The sequence below is a fragment of the Neopelma chrysocephalum genome, unplaced genomic scaffold, assembly GCF_003984885.1.
Source record: "Neopelma chrysocephalum unplaced genomic scaffold, ASM398488v2 Primary Assembly neopelma1_25, whole genome shotgun sequence".
NCBI lineage: Eukaryota > Metazoa > Chordata > Aves > Passeriformes > Pipridae > Neopelma > Neopelma chrysocephalum.
Window position 1 is genome coordinate 32092685 of NW_020897694.1, and position 23585 is coordinate 32116269.

Below are 23585 nucleotides of genomic sequence, written 5' to 3' on the forward strand. Positions count from 1 at the left end.
TGCTGGGCAGGGCTGTGCAGGTCCACCCAGGTAGATCAGACTAAGGCCACTCCAACTGTGTACCACATTCTGCACCTGTTTTGAAAATATTGGCAACTGTATGTAACATTAAACTTCCTTGTTTTTTTCAGGATTTCCTCCTTACACCCCCAATTCACACATTGGAATCAATTTTCTTTGTTACCAGTCTTTGAGTTTAGGGATGTGTAGCCGGTTGTAGTTGGCTTCCCACCAAACCCCACAGACTACAGAAGAAAAGCTCTCAGAAGAGAGAGAAGGAAAAAAACCCGAACAGCCAAAGCTATAGCAAAAATATGTATTTTACGTATAAAACAGATATATACAGTGAGAATGCTATGTACATATAAACACAGGAACCCCAAATTGCTCCCAAAAGGAGGGGAAGGGAAAAGGGGGAAAAGGACAAAAAGGGACAAAAATGGACAAAACCAAAACAGGTATGCACAATCGGAAAAAAACCCGATAACTAACAAAATAAAGAACTAGCAAAATCTCACCACTTTCCTTGAGAAAAGCAGGACAGCCGGACGCGGAGCAGCACTCTCCCCTCACACGTAGTAGACAACAGCAGTCGCTGCAGGCCTCAACTCTAGATAAGCAAGACCAACGCAAGGGACCTACTGTTCCCAAACCTTGCTGGAAGAGCAGAGCAAGGTCTCTCTGTTCAGCTTTATTTATACCTCAGGTTACATAAAGGAATAGCATGAAATACTTCCTTGGTCACTTCCCTAGTTCCGTCCTGGTTACAAGCTGGTCTCTAGGAAGGCCTAGGCTGAAACTATCACAGGGTGAAAGAATGAACACTGGCCTTTGTTGTTGGGTTTGCTTGGTTACTTGAGAGTTGCACCGATCTATCTCTCTGTGCACTTCATTTGTAATACTACCTGACATAGAACTGTTGGGCCAGGGAAGCAGCACAGACCTGTGAAATTACTCCAGGTGGCTGACCACCAGGTTATTAAACCAACCAAAGTCTTTTAGGTGGTTAGAAGGAGAAAAGGACTACCAAAGAGGGATCCAACGTGCAAAAATACATCCAATAAGGGTGGAGATTTTTTAGAAAAAATAGGTACATATGCTCATCACCTGTGACTGACTCACGAGTTTCTTGTGCTGGATAGTTAATGCAGATATAATTTGGTGAACAACACAGCTGACAGAGTCTGGATTCCTGCACATTTGTGATACAACTGATCTATTAGTCAGCTATAAAGGGCAAAGGCTGACTGAAGTTTTCCCTACAGCTGGGATGTTCACTATATTTCCCTCTTGCTCAGAGTCTGGTCTCTAAAAAGGATTGAGTTTTTGTCTCAGTGGACTCTCTAGAAAGGTTCTGTATATAACTATTTTATTCAAACTTTGAGGAAATTAATATCTCTCAGATCTTTTCCCCCCTGCCAGCTATGGCTGAAATTGGCTTCCAAAGTTATTAAGGAGTCTCCAAAGTTATTAAAGAGAGAGGGGCATGAACACAGTAATTGCATAAACTGCTGCATGAAGAAAACCAAAGATCATAATCATGGCCCAGAATGGAGAGATGGTTTTCTGTCCCAGTGGATAGAGAGTAACATTCAAGGAATATGTTTGTCATGCAAAATTACCCTTTTCAGACATACTTATATGAGGCACAGAACCAGCTGGGTTCCACGCCTTCACCAGCAATATCAATGTAACATAGCAGGGCACTTAGTCCTTTTGGCATGCAGTAAGTGCATCCTGCCAATTACATTTGGCAGCTGCCACTGGATTCATCCTTGACAAAGAATAACAGACAGCCTGACTCAGGGAATGGCTGGTGGGACATCGTGACTTTTGCCTTTAGGTGATCTGAGAAAAGCAGGTCTACAGTTTGCTTTCTTGTTGGCTCACAAAGCACTTGAGCAACATGCAGATCATGAGCTATTAAAGTACAATTCTCAGTCTAGATGATATTACACAACCAGAAGCAGAGTTGTGCTGGCATCAAGGCTGCTAGCTATGCTGACGTTCAAGCTGTGAAAACAGGTGAGTCAGTGGGAGCAGTGCAGCAAATCTAGTTTGTACTGCAATAGAGTAGTGGGAATCTGCAGGGAGACACTTCCTTCCTCTGCCTGAGAACTATAAGGGAGATCAGGAGGTAACTAGTAACTTATCTAGTGTCTTTCAAACTTGTGAAACATCTGGAAGGAAAACTGTTTTAAGTGGTACTCTCACAGGTGGTAATAGTCCCACAAAAGTCATCAGCACTAATTACATGAATGAGAATCAATTATTTTAATTCAAAAGTTTACAAAGTACTACTCCGGAGTGAAGTGTGCTGGTGGCCGCTCATTTTGGTCCATCCTCAAGATGGTTAGCGCTTCCAGGAAACTGCTTGCTTTCCCTCATTCACCATAGGCAAGGTGATTGTGACTAGCTTAAATGGTACAACTGTCTGTTCAAGCAAACACAATGTGCAGCAAAAGGTGGATATTCACCTGAATTCCTCCTTGGCAGAAGCCAGGAGCTGTTCTACAGAAAAGCAGTTGCAAGAGCTATACAAAAAGCAACACCCAGCATTGCTGGACCCAAAAGAGGATGCTTGCCCAAACGAAAACATAAGGCCAGAAGGAAACACCTGGGTCATCGAGTGTCCCCTGAGATCTCAGACAGTGAATTGTATAATCTCTTGCATATATGCATTGAGCTCCCCCTATTCCCAACAGAGGTTTTTCCTGAAATTGAATGTCTCATGATAATGCATGCAAGTGCTGAACAATCAGCTACTAAAAATGTTCATTTAAGAGTCTGTATTAAATTATGATGATGAAGAGGTCACGTAAGATTTGTTATCATGATTTTTAAACTGTCATTCAGGTGGTTTCTAATCTAGGACAAAAGTGATCAAATAGGAAATCATCCATAAATTTAAAATAATTACTCTCGCTATATTGCAAAAATTTAGTAGCAGATTGCTGTAAACCCTTAAAGATCAAAGAGGTAGAGAGAAGGCCTCAAAAACAGTCTGTAAATTTGTAATCGTAAATCCTTAAAGAGCCATTTAGCACTACAGAGAAATAGACATTGCTCACTAAAAGGGGCAAATTAATCAGACAGCATTAATTCTAGTACTGTAGTTGCTAATGCACTTTAATCTCTATAGCCATGCTTCTGGTTATGAGGTACAGTATTTTTTCCCTTTTTTTAGAGGCCAATTTACTAGTACTGGTTTTAATGAAGACTACATATTAAACCATAAACAAGGTGGATCAGGTCCCAGCCAAGTGTCAGGGAAGTCTGATAAAATTTCTTGCAACAGAAAAGAAAGTGGACCTAGCTGAAACGTCTTCCATTAAAGTATTTAAAATTACAGGATAGACTTTTCCAAGCAGTATCAAATAAACTTGGAACTTAGAATCTCGTGAGAGTTAACTGGAATTCATGTGTCTGTCTTTTTTTGACAGAAGGAAAACTAAAATTGGACAAATTAATACCTTACCAACATTGACATCATAAATTTGAATATTTTTAAAATGCTATCCCATTGTGAATGAGATTCAATGCTTTGAAAATCAGGGAAAAAAGGAAAAAAAAAGTGAAAATTATGCAATACTACAAGACATATTTGTGTAGTCCGTTCTATGTGTCTAATGTAATACACTAAACATGAGAACCATTGTTTCCATCTATCATTCTCATAAATTAAGATATGGTAGTTCATCTGCAAAATGAAATGCAATCTCAATCTGGATCCCAAGGCCCAAATGTGAAAAAAAAAAAAAAATTAGACAGACTTACTAGCAGACTTACTACGGTCTGATGAGTCATGCTGGTTAAGTGGTAGCTGTAAGAAATCATATATTACTTTTATCTATCCATTCATCTGTTCCATGTATAAATAAAGCATGTAATCTCTTTAAATAGATCTTTATAGTCTATTGCTTTCCAGAGGCTCTAAAACAAGCAATGACAAAAAGGCAGGTATGAAAATAAGACTGTCTTTACTTATGTGTTCCCCTAATAAAATTATAAAACATTGTAAAAATCCAGAAAGCACTGTGAAATAATTTTTTCTGACTTCTTTGAAAGTGATGGGATGTTTGACCACTATTTTCAGCAACAGCAAGCCAGGACATTTTCTTATAGTGAGACTGATCCCTGTAATTAATTCATCATCATGGCCAGTCTTCATGAACAAAGATTTGGGAAAGGTCTCTACCCACGTTTGCTACAAGCGCACTGGTGATACAGGGCTTTGCAAATGCGGGTAAGGCCTTTGAGCCTGCGCAATGGATTTTTTAGGTGAGACACAGTATGCGCTGAACTGAGCCCACCCTTTAATCCTAAGGTTCATCTGCCGGGGCCGAGCGAGCTTGGACGGTGTCAGCAAGGTCCTCAGGACGTAGGTTTATTTAGAGTGACCTTCTCATAGATGGATGGCCTTACAGGGCTGAACGAGCTCCATCTGCCCGGGTTTAGAGTTGTCCCTCTCTTCTGTGTGTTCCGGGGCTCCCCCTCTCATCTCCCATGATGGCACTGACAGGCGAAGCTCCCCTCTCTCGCTCCTTTCCAAGCCCAGGGCCAGGCCGCGCTGCCGCGCATGCATCCAGGGCCCTTGATCTGACTGTACTATTTTAAGCAGATAGAAATTCTGTGACTCCATCAATAAGATATAGAAACACAGACAATATGAGATTCATCTCATCTTAGATTCATTTATTTAGGAATCTACAATTTCGGTGAATACTACAAAGTAGTCATCCAGGTTCCAGCTATAATGAATGGAAAAAGCAGATCTTCCAAAGATGGTGATTGCCACCTATTTCAGAAAGGAGGAGTTGTTGCTGCCTCCAGGGGCCTCCTTCAGCTCTCCTAATTTGGCCATGCATGCAGCTTAGGAGAGTGTTACCTCCTTGGGAAGTCATGATGCACTTGCCTTGGGAAAAAGATGAATGAGAAGGAAATGATGGAACACCAGCCCCAGCCAGGTGCTGCTCAGGGGAACAAGGTGGTCAATGCACAGCAGAGAGGAAGACCTAAGCATGGGAAGAGGCATGTGTTCATGCTCCACGTGTTCCTATGATGAGCTGGTCTGCAAAAATAGCAGTTGTACAGCTTTAGGTTACAGATCCTTAAATTTAGGTGCCCAAAGGGATCTCTAGGCCTAGATTTAGTTTCCTAAACATAGGTAGGTAATTAGTGCTGGATGAACTCTCCTATAAAATAGGAACATGTAATGGTTATGCTCTTCTGGACCAGCAGGGGTCAGGTGGGGTAAGCTAGGACATCCCAGCTGCCACTTGTTTAGGGGCATCTGAACAAAAGGCTAGAGCTTCATTAGTTAAAATACACGCTTAGGAATATATTTCCCATATAGATACCAATGTATGAAGATACATTTTCATCTGCACTCTGAATCTTAATTTAAGGGTCCAGTGTCTTTCAGCTCTGTGCAGATACCTCATATAACCTCAGGCACCTCAATTAAGCCTGGACACCTGTGATAGTTTCAGTCTAGGCCCTCCTGGAGACCAGCGTGTAACCAGGGAAGTACCCTATGCTCCCAGTATTCTGTGCTATCCTTTACGTAACCAGAGGTATAAATGAGAAAGGAAATGAAGCCTTCTCTCTCTTCTCTTCTGATGAGGTTCAGGAATAGTAAGTCACCGCATTGGTCTCACTGATCTGGAAGCTGAGGTCTGCAGTGACTGCTGTTGCCTACCATTTGAGAGGTGGAGAGATTTGGTCATGTCTGGCGACCCTGCTTTCCTTGAGGAAAGTGGTGAGATTTCATTTTGCTAGTTCTTTATTTTGTTAGTTCCTGGGTTTTGATTGTGCATATCTGTTTTGGTTTTGTCCGTTTTTGTCCCTTTTCCCGTTTTCCCTTTTCCCTTTACTTTTTTTTGGGGGGGGGGGGTTGTGCAAAGTATTCTCACTGTATATAGCTGTGATATATGTAATATATATATATATTTTGGTATAATTTGCTTGGTTTTGGTTTCTTTCAGTTTCTACAGTTTTTCTTTCCTTTGCCCAAAAGGGGAGGGGAGGGAAAAGACTTTCGCTAAGATTTGGAGACTTGGCAGGAAGCCAGCTCGAGATTTGGTCAACACCCATGTGCAACTAAACAGAGCCTTCTGCGTCTGGTTGAAAAGATTTCCTCCCAGGCCTATCAGTAAAATGTGAGGCACACCTCTGGAACAGAAGAGGTTATAAACAGTGTGACTGCACTGGCATAGTGATCCTGTTTGAGGTACTTGTATTGCCAGCACTTTGCAAAATGTAATTACATCATATCCATCTGCTTTAGCAGAGAATCAGGGGACCACTACTGTGCTGTGAAGGACAGTCTTACATCTTTAGTCGTTCTGAGATATCGGTGTTAAGTGACCTGTCTTGTAATCAAGGATGCAATGATACTGCATTTCACGCATAAAATCCGAGTGTACAAATTCATTCAACTGTCTTTAATTTGAAATATGGGCATTAGCAGTTGTGCAATTTGACAGACTGATCATTTTTATGATGTGTCTCTTGGTATGGCCAATATTTTATCTCTTCATCACCTGCACTTAAATCTTCCTTGCCTTTGGATGCTGTGCATGTGCAATGTGTAATAAAGAAACAGAATTACCTCTCACCCCTGGAGAAGGTGATCCCTGCGAATCAGCACGGTGGCTATTGGCAGGCAGTACACATCATTTGCATTGTGGCTGCCTGTACCCTGCTTGACCTACATATGAATACTGCAATTCACCTAATCCCTACTGCTTGCCCAAAAAACTCCAGTATAAAAAAGTATGATAATTGCTGCTGCTGCCTGTCACAGGCATAGCATCATACCATAGTATTCATGAGAGCTTATGCAAAATGGTGCTCAACTGGCAGGAAAATTAAAGAGTTAATAAATTCAGACCCATTATTTTTCACTAACTGAACATGTAGGAAATAAAGGAAAGGTTTTCTTTTGGCAATAAATTAGCTCCCACCCTCCTTTTGTTTGTTATTACAGTCATGGTTCAAAGCCCTCTACAAAAACAAGGTCCCACTTTATTATAGGACAGTCAGGTTCAGAGCACAGCTTGCAATAAAGAAATTAGCAAACCAGAAGCTGCAATTCTGTAGAAACACTCAAAAACGAAGAGGATTTAAAGTGACAAGATCCAATTAAATTTAATTACCCAAGCTGTATTTTCATTTTAACTGACACTTTTTATTAGGGAGCCACATGCACTAAAGCTGGAAACCTGGGCCAAATTGCATCCCAGTAATACAGTTATCTTATGCAAAATTCTGAGTATCTAATTTTCTAAAATGAAATTAGAGACATGGGGTTTGTAAAAGGTTCTCTTTGTCTGATACTATAAGATGCTCTTTGCAATGTACCTAAACTACTGTATATCTATGCTACAGTAGCACCTGATGTACCTAATAAAACTGATTATTGGGAAAAGGTTTTAGCACACCTTTATTATTTTTTAATATGGAAGTATTCAGTATAAATCAGAGGTTTAATCACTTCAGTGTAAATCAGAGACTAAACAGCAGTGTTCAATTCAAATCTAAAACTCTTGAAAACTGAAGCATAAAATATGACTTTGACAAGAGACAGTTATTTATGAATCTTTTAATTTTAGAATTAAATAGGCATATAAAGCTGGACCAAATGATTATTTTATCATTGCCTTATTTGTTCCCATGGCAGAAAAGAGCAAAGAAGGGCTGCAGAGAACAAACCACTGTGAGACTTACACTTAGGAGTTCTTTCCATGCCTCTGATTTTAAACAATACATTGCAAAAATTTTGAAATAAAAAAATTGAAAAAGACCAGGTGAATCACTGAACAATTAATAAGAAAACAAGAGAAGGGATACATTTATTTAAGAAGGTCAAGTCAGTGGGAACAGCCTAGCTTGAGACCTTTAGCATGAGAATTTAAGAAATGCATGAGATTGTACAGTGATCCTTCCCTCCCGAGGGTTGAGTAGGATGTGCCAATGCCTTTGGTGGCTGTGAGTGGGAATATCACTGGTGTCAGCACCTCAGTGCCCACATCACGCCTGCTGGCAGCACTCACAAGGAGTAGGATTAACACTCCCTCAGGAGCAGGATAAAGAATGAGTGCACACTGTCTCCCTTCCTTGGCTGGACCATAATTCCCCCATGAGTATAGCAATAGTCCTGCTCAGTCCCACGGGAGACCTGCACTGCTGTGCTCCCTCTAGCCATTCTTCACAGCCTCTCAGGCTGGTAGGCACATGCATGGATGGCATGAGTGCCTGTCCTGCCAGCAGCAACAAGAGGCTGAAGGGCTGTTGCAAGGAGGCCAGGACCAACCACAAGCTTCCATTTTTTTGCCTGGAGGAGAGGAGAGATGCTGAGGTGCTAGGCTTCAGAGGGAAAGTGCTTCCCCACATGAGCTGTCTCCCTTACAGGTATGCACACGGCTTTACCAAGAGCATTACCACAAACTGCATTTGAGAAAGTGAAGTTGTCTCCCTTTTCTGTCAAGTACTGCTTCTAAACATCTCAGGCTTCTAAGCAGAAGAGGACTGTGGCTACAAAGGCTCTGTTTTGGTATAGGAGAAGAGAGAGGAAGAGACTGGGATAGAGTCCCAGACTTTTATTTGTAAAGTGTGAAAATAAAGAATGCAATTACCTCACAGGAGTGAATTCAGAGCCAAAAAATGATCTGTAATCTATTTAGAGAGTGGAATTAGGTGCAGCCACAGTTGCATGGCTCTCCACGCAAAGTTTCTCTATCATTCCCCTTTGTAACTTTTCAGCTTAATTTCCTGTGAAAACAGTAAAGAATGTGGGTATTAACACCTACCAGAACAAACACGGTGGCAGACCTATTGGAGTGGCTCCAGAGGAGTGCTGCAAAAATGATCACAGGGCTGGAGCACCTCTCCTACGAAGACAGGCTGAGAGAGTTGGGGTTGTTCAGCCTGGAGGAGAGATGTCTCTGGGGACACCTTATAGCAGCTTTCCAATACCTAACAGGGGCCTACATGAAAGCTGCAGATGGAGTTTTAAAATAGCATGTAGTGATACAACAAGGGGGAATGGCTTCAGACTAAAAGAGGGTAGGTTTAGATTAGATATAAGGAAAAAATTCTTTACTGTGAGGGTGTTGAGGCACTGGAAGAGGTTGCCCAGAGTAGCTGTAGATGTCCCATCCCTGGAAGTGTTCAAGGCCAGACTGTATAGGGCTTTGAGCAACCTGGTCTAGTGGAAGGTATGATTCGACTAATACCTTAGCACTCTCCTCTACCCACATTAGGCCAGAAGAGTAGAGCTACTACAAGAATTGGATCATTTATTTACCAACTTTCTACTTAATAACACATTTGAAAAAAAACATTGCCATGCACATCCTCTCCCAAAATTGAATAGCTTCCTTGAGGTAGTGTCAAATGAATACATTACAGGAATTGGAATGTAAATGCTTCATACCATCACTTTTATTTGGAGGTGTCACCCTGGCGAATTGCGTACCCCCGTCCACAATAGCAGAAAACCTGGTGGTGAAAGGGTTCGTATTTGAGGCAAACTCATAATCTGTAATAGGACATTTTATCCAGTGAAGGAGGCTGGACCAAAGATAAAAATGGGGCCATAAAGCAAACAAATCCCAATTTTCATGAGGTACTCTGGCTCTATTCCTATACTGGAATTTTAAATGTTTAGACCTAAGATTGACATTCCTTTGAGGAAAAGAAATCTATGTGCTCATATATTCCAAAAGTAGGAGTGTTCACAGCTAACTTAATGAATACCTTCCCTCAGTAATAGAAATACAATGGTGGCCAGAAAGTATTCAACAAAGAGCCCCCAAGCTCACACAGGTAAGTTAGGCCAGTTACTGCAGTTGATTGCACCGAGGGGACCACGCAGTTAACATCCTTTCTGGCTGTCTCTTACCTCCTATCCTGAACAGCTGTTACGTACTCCCAAGGGCTGCGTATAGGAAAAATCCAGAGAAAGTCTCAAACTTGCCTTCAGATGCATACTATGACTCCTCGCTGGGTCCACCAGCAAACCCCAAACCCACTGCACGTACACATGAAAAGTCCTTTGTCAGACACATTCTTTTCCTTCCTCCTTTCACATCAAAATTAATGAGGGAAGAAACAGGTTTAAGTAAAATGCACTATAAAAAATTTTTTTAAAGATCAAGTAGAAAGAAGGGGAGAACATACCTATGCACAATGTAAAGGGCTACATTATTCCAAGAACCAGGACTCCCCATTGTGGCTAACCCCAGTTCATACATGGTTATGAGCTGTATGTGAACTGACATGTGTCCCATGCTTGCCTTTGTATGACCTCCAGCTCCTCTGATACCTATCTTCGCAGTGCTCTATAGGACAATTGGGCAATGGGACGGAGGTCTTCACCTTCCTGGTGCAATTTCAGTTCCATTCAGCTCTCAAATCCCAGAAATCCTGAGTGAAACATGGCTTGCCAGGTACTGATTTGTCTCCACTTTTTTGCCTCTCACTGCCCAAGCAACACAGAAATTCAAACACAGCATACGTCAATTCAGTTGCTAATTATAAAAAAAAAATTACAAACATAAATAATTTTAATACAATTCATTCTAAAGATACTACACATATTATAATCTGTCCTGAGTAGCCCTTGCTGTAAATAAGACTGCCTAACTCAGACCCTTTGAAGATAGTCCTTCTCCTGAGAAAGACAGGAGAAATGCTCATGGTGATGCTCAGTGGGTGTCTAGGGTGTCAGCTTCATACTCAGAAAGCAATAAAGTAGAATCTGATTAATATTCTGGACAACTAACTAACAAATACATTTCACTTTACTACCAGTCTTTCCTAAAAGCAGCAATAATGCAAAAGAAATAAATTGTCTTTCTTTGCATAAAGCATTAATTTCTCTAACCTTTTATAATTTTCTTGTTATTTCTGTCACTTTTGATATGTTTCCACCTTCAAATATTCATTAAATGTGAACATTATAGGACACACACAATAATCAAAGAGCTTCTTATTCTTCCAGTTGAGGGATATTTAGTGATGTGATAAATCAGTTTAACCAAGATATCAAACATCAAGCAGATTGTCAGAAAAAAAGAACAAGCTGTTATACAAGTCATATACATTTTAATTTTGTAACTTCCAATTACCTGTTCAGACAGTTTCTCCCTTTATTGCCATTCAAAGTCCATTAATTAAAAGTCACCCATTTAAGAACAATGCCTGAAGAAAAAAAATCCAATTTCAGCCCATAGCCACACATTTGTTTAGAAGGATGAATGACTGAAGTGGAAAAGCCCACCCAGCATCCAGTCGCACACATACCATGAATGGCTCTAAAGTGCCTTTTGGGTGAGCAAACAAATCGTGTAATTCTATCAAGTGCTGATTCAAAAATAAATGCTGGCAGACTCAGTGGGCTCTGTCTGGCTCTGGAGGGTGTCTAGTTTCTAGCACCAGGGAGAATTAACAGGTTTGTAGTCATTTCCATGCTAGTCTGTAGAAACAACTATAGAAGTCTATGGAAGGTATTCATTAAGATTGAAAATGGGGGAAACAGCTTCTCTTGGATGAATGAAAATATGTCATTTAGCCTTGCTAAATATGTCATATGGTTGGTGAGCCTTGCTCACAGGTTCTAAGCTAATTCAGTCTTCAGATTTGATGTCAGAAGAATATTCCCCCAAGCTCCAGAGTGGCTGCGCTTGCTGGAAGGCCCTTCGTGCTCCATAGGATAATCTAGGAGGTTTTTTAACATGTCCCAAGTCAGCACAGGATTTTGGGGTTTGATGAGGGTCTTGGTCTCTCCTGCTCTTTTTCCAAGACACACTTTTTTGTGAAGCTTGGTCATTTCCTACAGGACTAGGTCTGCACTGACATGTTGAAAATGGTAACACAGTCAAAGCATCCATTCATGTCTCAGGTTGGGTGCCATGTTTCAAACATAGAAGACAATAATTTAGCTTTACTAGAGTTTGTGTTCTACATCTTCTGTAGGACTTTAGTTTTCATTGTGGTCACCTTGAAGTCTACAAATTTTATTGCATATGTATATTCATGCATACATGCAAAATCAATCAGAATGAAAAATATACACAGTTAATGTGACTAAAGAATGCTGGAAATAGGTCCAAACAAATGCCAACACTTTGTCAAGCAAAACAAGACTGGGAGAAAATCCAGAGATACCATTTTTTTGCCTGGTTAAGCTGTATTGTTATGCTCTGTCCTCCTTCAGTACACCCCCACTTTTTGTACTAATCTTCCCTACATCTGCTGCCAGCTAGGCCAAGCTCAAACAGCAGTGTCAATTCAAGGGTCAGAGAGGTCAACGGTGACACCCGATTTAAGTGTTATTCACTCTGATGCTGTGACAAGACAGATACAGCATGGCCTGACTAAAGTGATGTATGTTAAATTTGTTGCAAATTACTGGCATGATGGATCTATTGATGACCCATTCTAGCTGTCAGGATGTCTCTATCAGTCTCTCAGTTACGCTTTCTCCTGATGCTCAACACCATCCCCCTCTGACTGCTCCCATCAAACACAGGGTTGCTTCACAGTCCCTGAGAAACTCCAGGTGCAAAGCACAGGGAAACAAAGCATCAGCATCTGCTGTGAACCTGAGGAGCATTGGAAGTCATCTTGCGAGGGATAAAATTTTGGTGGTTTATAGACTTGCATCACTGTACAAGTTTGCATTATCTGGACACCTACAAAAAAGATTTGTTAATAATAGCACTTCAAGATAATTCCTATCTTCATCCAAAATGTTGGAAACACAATTAATTGAGCTCTTGCTTGAAGCACCTCACTCATGTAATAAATGCTCGGAACCAGCACAGTTAGCTTTTTAGCTTTTGCTCTCAGGCAGAGCTGACCCAAAATATCCACAGCAGAAAGTGGGAGAGCAGGAAAGGCAGACAGAGACTACCCAGAATGTTTCCTTCCTACTTCTCCCTTCTCTTCCAATCAGTGGAATATCCATGTTACGCAGCAAGTGACACCACAGCCATGGGAGGGAAGGACAGCAGCCACTTTAGAGCAGGTTGCTGGAAGAATCACAGCTTTCCTGCTACCCAGTGCAGCTGAGACTCTTCCCTTCATGCCCCATGGGAAACAGGGTATGTGTGGGAACCCAGGTCTGACTTTTGTCTTTGCAATGTCGGAATTTGGGACAGGCATGGAAGTCCAATTTAGTGAAACAGAGTGAAACTGATGAAGACCAAATCCTTTCAAGTATTATAGATCATTTCTACTTTCAAACCAATGTCTCTCCTTTGAGTGCTTTCTCCTGGGCAGGTGCAGTAGTAATTACAGAAGTACAGCCCTTACACACATTTTAGCGCAGATAGGCAAAGCCCCTAGTCATGATGATAAACTATATCCCATTCCATAACTACATTTAAGGAACATCTTATGTGAATTTCTTTTAAAGCATTCATATTGTTTGGTTGGTTTTTTGCATTAACTCCACTGTAGCTCTGAGGCTTCCTAAGTTAGTTTTGTTCTTCCTGCTTCCTACTGCTTCTATACCTTTTGTTCTTTCATTCTAACCACAGAGTCAGAATGACTCTGTCTGAATGTCAGAGTCAGAATGTCTGACTGACATCTCTTTCATCTAGTGTTGCAGAGCAATTTTGTGATTTCTTCACATGCAGAGGGAGAGTGCAACTCACTGCAGTTCCTGTATTCTCAACAATTTGCATTCATGGCCCAGGTGTTTCTGCTCTCCTATATTCTCTTGGAACTGAATGTCACCCAAAAAACAAGGATATTCAGGAATGTTGAAATGCAGTGCCCAAACTGGAGACAATCGTGATAGTTAGTGCGGAAGAGAACATTTGCAAAGCTGAAGATGTTCTCAGAACACACAGCTATTAGGGAGGACCATTAGGGAATATGGGGAGTGGAGAAAACTGCTTTATTGCTTTCAGTTGAACTTGTCATTGGAAGACCAATATGGCTATTAAATTTCCAGTTCCACGAACATCTTCAGCATTTTTCATCACGACACATATCTGACCTCTTCTATTTTAAGCTGAGTAATCAAAACCCTAAAGGAAGTAAGAACAGCAAAGAAGCTTGGGCAACTTTATTTTAGAATTGGAATAGTGTCAGACAAGGTTGTGGTTCCTTAGTTCATTTTAATCCCTTTTAACTGTTCATCCATGGCAGACATGAAACACTGACAAGCAAAAAAGACTCTTGAAAAAATTGTGGGCCCTTCAGCAATTATATGTTGATAGAAATAAAAAGAATTTTGCTTAGTTATGTGTAGATTGAATTGAGTCCCAAAATAGTACAATGTCTGTACTTAAATGTTACACTCAAAGTTTCAGGTGAGCCTTAAAACATCTTACAGCATTATAAATCATTATATGTGGTATCCAGATCTACCTTTCCTTCATCATAAATAAACACAAAATAGTCACCTGGATGGTCCAGTGCCTAAAAAAGAGAGCTCAGCTTGGCTCAGCTCATACTCTAGAAGCCATCAGGTGATGTTGAGAAAATAAAGATACGAAAGATAAAAGAAATAATTTTCAAAAGTCTCCAGCACAATTTACTCTTCTCTTGTGGAATTTTTTTTTATTTGAATAAGTCCACCAGCATAGGATCACATTAAGACTCTTTCTTAATAGCAGACTTTCAAATCAGAGCACTCATATGTATTTATCTAAACTTCACATCATCTCAAAAACTGATGAGAGTTTTTGAGACGTGAGAGTCATGGCACTCCTCAACCAGGCTACAGCAAAATGCTGTAACTTGTCACACAGTAGTTAGGAAACACTGGCTGACAGTGAACACTGCACCACATAGAAAGAATCATAGAATTGTAGAAAGGTTTGGATTGGAAAGGACTTTAAAGATTATCTAGTTCCAATACCCCTACCGTGGGGCAAGGATGACATTCACTAAATTAGGCTGGTCAGGGTGCCATCCAGTCTGGCCTTGAAAACCTCCAGGAATGAGACATCCACAGCTTCTCTGGGCAACCTGTTCCCGTGCCTCACTTCCCTCTGGGTAAAGAATTTTTTCCTGATATCTAATCTAAATCTTTTATTTTAAAATCTTTCTCCCTTGTCCACATCTTATCAGCAAGACTGACAGCATTAGCTGCTATGTCCCTGTGCTCTGCTTGTTCCAGGAGGCTTAATTAAATTATTATCTTCAAAGAATTTGTCTGTATCTCACAGAATCACAGAATATACCGAGCTGGAAGGGTCCACAAGGATCACTGAGTCCAACTCCTGGCCCTGCTGTAAGTCTCTTGGTGACACTGGCCAAGAAGATTAAAATATAGCTTTAAGTTGTCAGATAAGGGAGTTGTCCACACCACTCACTACCACTTGTTGGAACATTCTTAGCAGCTATCCCAAGTATGAGGGATATCTTTTGGGAACTAATAACCATAGCATACTCATCACCTTCCACTCCAAGGACAAGGCATGTTTTTATAGCACCATCTTTACTAACATAAACAGAACACTTGTGTGCATACACATTTTAAAGTCTTTGAATATATCTCCCAAAGACTGATCTCCTTTAGGGAAGAAGATGTTGACACAGAATACATGATAGCCATGTTGACTTATGCTACCCTGCAAATACTAAAAGTTCTATAGTAGAGCTGGAGAAATATATGTAAAATTTTATTTCATTACTGTAAAAATTGGAGAACTAATGAACCTAGTGTAGAAAACAGAAACACTTCACAAGTGTTTCTCCTTACCCATGGATCCATTTCCAGTCCAGCTGGTAAAAACACTCAAGTTTGCTCCCTCTTGACTGGAAAATTCATTCCATATGTCTAGGTACACATGCATAGAACATCCAGTGTTCTTGTGATAACATGAGTGACTTGGGGTGGAATTTAACTTCTTCAGGCAAAGGCAGAAATTGGACCAGAAATTTCACTTCCTGGAAAGGTTCTAACCACTAAGCAATTGCTTTGAAAAGCTATATTTCAAAACAAAGTGTGAACTACATCACATTTTAAGAGTGAATCTTGTATCAAACCCATGAAAGGAGTTAAATGACAAAGAATGTCCCTTCTGCTTTGGTGATGCTTGGAACCAAAATGCTCAGTGATGTTGAGATCCACACACAGAATTATAACCCTCAAGACCCAGGGAAATTCATGTTCAAAGACCACAGTGTGTCTGATATAGAAGCACTTACAGTCTTAGAGCAACAACAGAGTGAAGGTTGTTGAGGACAGTTATTTTGAAAGAAAATACCCACAATTCATTTGAATACCTTTGTACATAACCCCCAATTTCTGAAAATTAATAAGATCAAAGCCTAAGGTGATTTGACTTCAGACACTAGTACATTTTTTACTCTAGGCAAAACTATGGTTATCCCCATGGTTTTGTATCCTCTTTCTTTTCTTTCTTTCATCCTTATTTTCTTTCCTCCAATCACTCTTTCAATCCTCCATGCTTTAGCTATTTCTTTCTCTTTTTATTATTTTCTCTTTATTTCTTTCTCTTTTCACCTTTCCTTCTTTTTCTTTTCTCTCTCTGCTCTGCTCTGCTGTGGTGGTAGAGAAAAAATCGTGACTACAGCTTTTCAGCCCAGCTCAGGAAAGATACAAACGTCTGTGGGACTATCACCCTATAACACAAATTCTCTAATTTGTCTTGGAATGGACAGATCTTTAAATGAATACATTTGCAGGCAGTGGAAAGAAACTCTGGAGTAAATACAAAAATATTTTATGAAGATATAAAAAGACAGACAACTATGACATCATACCTTACTGCTTGCTATTCAGAAAGGAAGAAAAGGTTGGGTTTTTTTAGATACTATAACATGGCATATAAATCAAATATGGATATTTTGTTGTATTAGTAAGTTTTTTATTATGTTAATATGTTCCTCAATGTATTGGAGAAATCTATGTCTCTAGCATAATCCAAAAGACATCCAAATATGAAAGCAAATGCTGGCTAAAATGATCCAAATTCCTTAAGCTTATTATAACAGTGATATTTTTTGTCATGTTAGCACCTTTGTATGTTACATTACTAAAAACCAATGAAAATGTGATATGAGAATTACATATGCATATGCACATAGTTAATAATATTCATCAAATTACTAGTTTGAGAAACAACTTTTCCAGCTATAAAATGAGTAAAAATCACAAGGTCATTTCTAACAGGTTGACCTGTCTGAGTAATGCCACTCATCATCTCCTGCAAAAGACTACCTGCAGGTAAACTCCTGAGACCAGATAATACGCCTACAGGAGACTGAAGTACTGAAGGGATATAAAAGTGCTGACAACAATTGTCATTTGCCATCAGTAATTCCAAGGAATTTGGCATTTGGATGAGGACAGCTTTCAGCATAACGTTACTTCCAAGTTGTATGACCACATCTTGAGAGATCCAGGTTAAACCTATTGACCACATCTACGTATCTCTGACCATTAAATTCCACCTCTTGATGCCTGTACACTGGGGAATGTCCTCAATGTTCAGAGAAGCAGGTATGTACCCATGGCTACAGAACGGGGCTGCATAAATAACAGCTTTAAACTATTATGATTAAACCTTTCAAAAGTCTTTCCAAACAGCGATGTAATGATGATCGGATTAACATCCATCATGTAATAATAATAGGTAATGAATAATATATCTTGATTACAGCTCATCTCAGGCCAATTATCACTAAAACAGATATGAACAAAGCAAGCCAGATGGTCTGTTAAAGAATGTCTATAAATATCCCAGCCACGCACCCTCTGGCATAAAGTGCCAAGATCTGCTTCCACTATTCACAGCAGGGAGCACCTTTCTCAGGAAATAATCTTCCTCAGCAATTTGTTGAAACCGAAGTCCTTATTTGAAACCGAAGTCCTTATTTAAAAGATAAAGTACAGCATAAAGGGGAGTTATAAGGAATAAAGTTGGAATAAAATAGAAATGTAAATGCAGGAAAGTCTTGTGGTAGAGCGTCTCTCAAATATGAAGAGTCTGTACCATGTAACCTCTTTGTGACTCTGATGCTGAGCCTCCAAGATAAAATAAACTTCCCACAAAATGGCTCAGTAACAAACAAAAAATGATTGTGTATGAAACCACTCAAGCTATAATGAGACTAATCCAATGTGCAGTGCTTTAAATTGCCAAGAAGTTTGGAATCTTTTTTCTTTGTCTTTCCTGGGGCTTCTCTGTGTTCTGTAACTTCTCTATGCATGGAGAGTATAGTTAGTATTTTCATTTGCTGCCTAAGTAGCAAATTACCCTGTAAACAGCCCACAAGAGCTGGTCTGTAATTGAATTGTAACTGTTGACTTTAGACATTTGGTATATTTGCTGCAAGAAGTAAATTTTCAAAACTTCATCTTGATGCAGTCAGACAAAATGAAAGGTAATATTCTTTATCTGCCACAGATTGCTGCAGATGAACTGCTTTCATATGAGCTTAAATAAGATTTAGTGTATTCCATCCTTCAGCTGGCCACAATTGAAAGTGATCAGGATCAATATAGCTGCCCCTGAATTCAGCCCAGTATTGTGCATTACAATAGAGGAAATGGCTGTATTCAAAATTTTCCTGTGTCAAATTAATTTCCATGTTATCTCCAAATTCAATTAGATGGGAACCCCGTGTAACTAAAAAAGTGTCCGACATCCCTTTGTGACAAATTACGGTGCTTAGTGTGCATATCAAGGTGAAGTGTTGAGCCTTGCTAATCTTCTCACTAATTCTCAATTACCGTAAAATGAAGCCATAAATCACACAGACAGGGGATCGATGGAAATGTTGTTTTCAGGGTGATTGGCAGCCTCCCCAAAGGTTTTCTGTAAGTTGGTTTAAGGTTACCATTCTCTAAGGGGAGGGATGAGGTAGTCTTGCTCAATCTCTATGATATAGGCCCACAGGCCTTTTGGGGATAGTGGGGAGGGACAGCACCAATTTCAGCCCATCAGACATCCAATTTTTCTCCTTTTCATACCTGCTGTAGTAAATGAGAAACAAATTAAATTTCACTCCACTATCTCCACAGAAACCATTTAAATTTTTCATGGAAACTAAATTGTCCCTAGACAAATAGCCCCCTGATTCTATGAAAATATACTGGAGCGCTGGGGACAGAAATAAATTTGTGTCACTCTGGATATGCCATTCTCTGTAATGTCATTCACTGCCGGCCAATAAATGAGTCCCTCCTGGAACACAATGGTAAAGCCTTGTGCTCTGGTGGATTTGCATTGTTCCCCCACTCTGGAGCGGTCTAATATTCTTCCTGTTATTAATTTGCAGCCTAGGTTTTACATTCATGAGGCCAAGATTGAAATGTAAATGAGGCACAAAATAAGTAGTCAGCAGTAGCCCTGGCCGAGCAGCCTGTGTCATAGACTCATGGACTTACATGAAAATAGTTATCACTCAGAGAGATTAGCAGCTCAGAACATCAATCACTGCTGCAAGGAAACAATGAATAAAATTGCCCAGACACGAGGAAGGAAATTACCAGAGCTTTAAAGTGGAAAGGGAATATGTAATACTACTACCTGTTGTTGAAGCACTAAGATGGCTGTAATAAAAGAAGATGGGCTCCTTCTCTCTCTCTCTCTTCCCCTCCCCTTTTCCTGTTGATCGCTGATATTTAAATTGTGCCATTTTTCTCATCTCAATTTATCTACTAAATGAGCTGCAGTTCCTTGGCCAGAGGTATATGATACTTCACATAACACTCAAATGAAACCCAGAGTTTTGAGTCTGAACCAGCTTTAAAATGATGACACCCTATATATCATCCAATCTCTTGGCAAACAAATAGGTATATAAAGCCAGAGTCCTCAGGTTTCAGAGAGGCTCAGAGGATGCTGGACTTCAGACTGGGAGACAAAAGTGATTTTACTCTGCCGTTGTGCTTCTCTAATTCTCAGATGGTACAGAAGTGTGCAGGACACAATGCAAGTGGGGCATTCTCAGGCCAGCTCTTCCTCAACTAACTCTGAGCAACTCTAAGGAGCTTTCCCAGGACCTATCAATAACCAGGATCTGGGGAAGATTCAGCTAATTTTCCTTTACTTCATTAGCTCTGATCACACTCATCAAGAGGGGAAGGGTTGTGGAGCCTCTCTGCCTACTCAAAGCTACCCCAAATTTCTCCTGATGGCTGGAGAATTTTCAGATGCATGCATCCATAGATAAGAGTGGCTGTGCTGACCTTGGTACGCAACTTCCGCTCAGATAAATAATTTCTTAAAATGCACTAGTTCACACCTCTAGTTAGTATAGCATGGTTTCTACGGTGATATTAAATTTATATAACTGAGTGCTCAGAAGCAATACATTTTCTGGACTAATTCTTCACCTTAAATAGAGTATGTTACGTTACCTGTTGGACTTTTTAATGTGTGTGTTCTCCATATTCAGTAAATTCAAACAACTATTCCATCTACCACAGTTAGTTTTGCCTTTATGAGGACATTTGCTTGATTATTACAGTTGGACAGCAAGAACACTTTCTTACAGTGCTCGTTCTTTAGACAACAGAGATATAGCCACATTTTACTAAGAAACTGCCAGTTTTTGGTCTAACATTTCATTCCCCAAAATTTAGATTTTCAACCATTAAAATAGCTTTAAAAGTGTGTCCTAGTAAAATGAATTCAAAGAAAATGCCAAAAAACTCCTAATCCTTCCTATTCTGAGGTAGCTGATAAATGTGGTTGGTCACAAAAGTGACACACACATATGCCTCTGCAGTGGGCAGGAGCATCCATCTGGCTTTCACAAAGATACTGGATTCCTTCTCATGAATTTATCTTCAAAAAATCTGTCTACAGGGAGAATTGTATATCAGGAAATGGTTCAGCCTGGGTATGCTTTCAGTTGCTGTACAATTCTTAAGACTGTTCAAAAAGATATCAAATATGAAACAGTTAAGAATAAAATGTCTCCCTCTTAATGCAACTTGATTTGGGACATAGGATAAATTATTTAAAACTTATTGCCTTAGCTATCACATTCCATGTAACACCTCTCAATTAGGATGTAAATGTTTTTCATGCACAAATGCCACAGGACTCTGAAAACCTGTATGTTTTGATACCAGTTTTTAAAACAGGCAAACTGAGTCTTAGAAAATTGGTTTAGGAAATTGGCAATATCAGTATGACTGGAAACCAAATTTCCATTTTCTGTGCAAAACACTAGATCATGCTGCCTTCAGAAGTCAGCTTTCTATTCCATTCCTTATCAGGAGGAAGAATTAATTGATGTATGTAAGACATCGAAGTAAGCCAGTAGAAAAATTCTGTGTGAATGCATGATATCATGAATATTTCTTATTATATAGACAATGGACATTTTTGTCAAATAATCCCTGGAGAATCAGGACTGAGCTGAACAAAATATTAGCATATCAGAGCTATTGCATATCAGAGAAAGCAACACTTGAAAAGCTACTTTTTTCGCAATAGAGATGCTACTATTTTCATTGCATGTTCATTTTAAAAGCACAATACAGCCACATTATACAAAACAAGTTTTGAACAATAATGTGCAGTAATGTGTTCAGTAACCTTTATTCTGTTTCTTTCTGCAGAAGTTCACTAAAGATAATGCAGACAGATAAGAAAAGGAACTTAAAATTTAAAAGAAGCAAAAGTCAACATAAAATCAGAGTTTCAGCTGTGTATTAAAACGTTCTTTAGAGCGTCTGAGAAATTGATCATGGGTGAGCTTGCAGAAGATACTGAGCCTTAAACTGCTTTGTTCTTTTTTTGCCTAGCTTAAAAAGACAAAGACAGGCCCAACTTGTTACTGGAGCTTTAGAGCCCAGCAGCAGCATGCAATTTGTGGCTAAGGAGCAGGAGCAACACAGCTTACATGGTTCTCACACCAGGCATCAGCTTCTGTTCTCAACCCCCTCCTCTTTTCCTCATGTTGCCATTGTCTTCACTCTTAATGTCTCAGAGTATCTTTTTAATTGCTTATCAAATGGATAGTTATTGTATCATAAAATCTTCAAAGCCATTTCCTAGTCCCATTCAGTTGAGGAGCTGAACTTTTATACAATGATATATCACAATGGATTATGCTAATAAGCTTGTTAATAGCTCTAGCGGTGTTAACTGAGCGCATTAAAACAAACTGGTCCTTGCAATAGATTGGGACATGTTTCATAAGGGGCATGTGATCTGAGAGCGGTCATGACAAGGCTAGTAAATAATAGCAGAAACTGGCATGACCAAAGAAATACTCACCTAAATTATTTATATGTTAATCAAAAATACAGTTGTTAAGCAATATCATTAGTTCATTACTAATTGGTTTATGGATTTGTGATGAATTACTTATTTGCATGCAAAGTAAACCCTCAGCCTTTTGTTCATCATCTCTAACCTTCGAATCTTTGCAGGTTTCCTCTCTGCAGCCCTCCTCCTTCACTAAAATGATTACATCAGCTCGTCAGACAAAGTAGATTTTCAAGGCAAAGACATAATTTTCTTCTGAAATGTGTGCAATATATTATTGTCATATATTTTTTAAAAGTCATAATATATCAAGGTTTCATGCTTAAGAGATATGCAATTAATGCTATACAGTGTATATTTCTCCTTAACCTCCACCAAAAATCCTACACTTTGAACATTTATTAGTAGTGGAGATAGTGATCTTGTTTTGTTCATATATATCAAGTTGGACTGTCAGGCATGATATTGTGAGGAATGTTAAATTTCACTTTACTTATGATCAAATTGGGCTGAATACAACCTAGGGACTTAAGCACACCTCCGTATCTACAGTGGGACATCCTAGAGATGTCCAGGGTGGTCTGAACAAAGGTGAAGATCAACCTTTCCCGTGGCACCTGAATTCATTGGTAAGTTTCTTAATTATAAGGTTTTCAGAACTGCAGTCTCTCATCAAGCACTTCTCGTCCTTTGTTTCCGTCTCTTCTTCATCTTCTTATTGCAGCTCCTTCTTGTCGTCTTCTCTGTTTTTCTGCTTCCATCTCCCTCTGTGTAACATTTTCTCTTCCCAGTTGCCCCCTCCACACAACACGGTGACCTGTGTTCCCAGCTTGCACCCATTTTTTTCTAGCCTCACTACTTCAGACTGAAGGATCTAGACCCAAGAACTATCATTGTATTTATTCCACTTTTGAGGTATTTTCCTTTAAGGAACACTTAAAATTCCTTTCTCCTTTTTGCATTTTCCTTCTCTCTCTTTCCTTTTTTCTTTTTTTTTCCCTTTTCCCTTTTCTCTTTTCCCTTTCCCTTTTTCCTACTCCCTTCCCCTCCCTTCCCTTTCCTTTCCTTTTTCACTTTTCTTTTCAAAACCATGTTAGTGCAAAATCATGCAAACCATGAATATAATTAAATTAAATTAATATTGTACATCAACTTGAAACATTTTCTTTTGAACAAATTTCACTTTTCTTTCACAGAATGCAAATAATAAGAACAATTATTTTATATTTAAAAATATATTTTTCAAGGAGTTGGAGGTAAGTATAAGATTCCCAGAGTTTCTTCACATGTTGTTATTATTAAGATGAAGTTGCAGATATATTAGTGAAAATAGGCCCAGCAAGGACCAACCGTCCAGGATAT

The 23585-nt window shown here is 39.5% G+C and overlaps 1 long non-coding RNA gene across 1 annotated transcript; it reads left to right on the forward strand.

The window, feature by feature from the left end:
• Positions 1–17370: 17370 nt before the first annotated feature.
• LOC113963754 lies at positions 17371–22459 on the forward strand. The gene is made up of 3 exons (XR_003532931.1): positions 17371–17494; positions 21572–21703; positions 22403–22459. It is a non-coding gene; the product is annotated as an uncharacterized LOC113963754 (long non-coding RNA).
• Positions 22460–23585: the final 1126 nt, after the last annotated feature.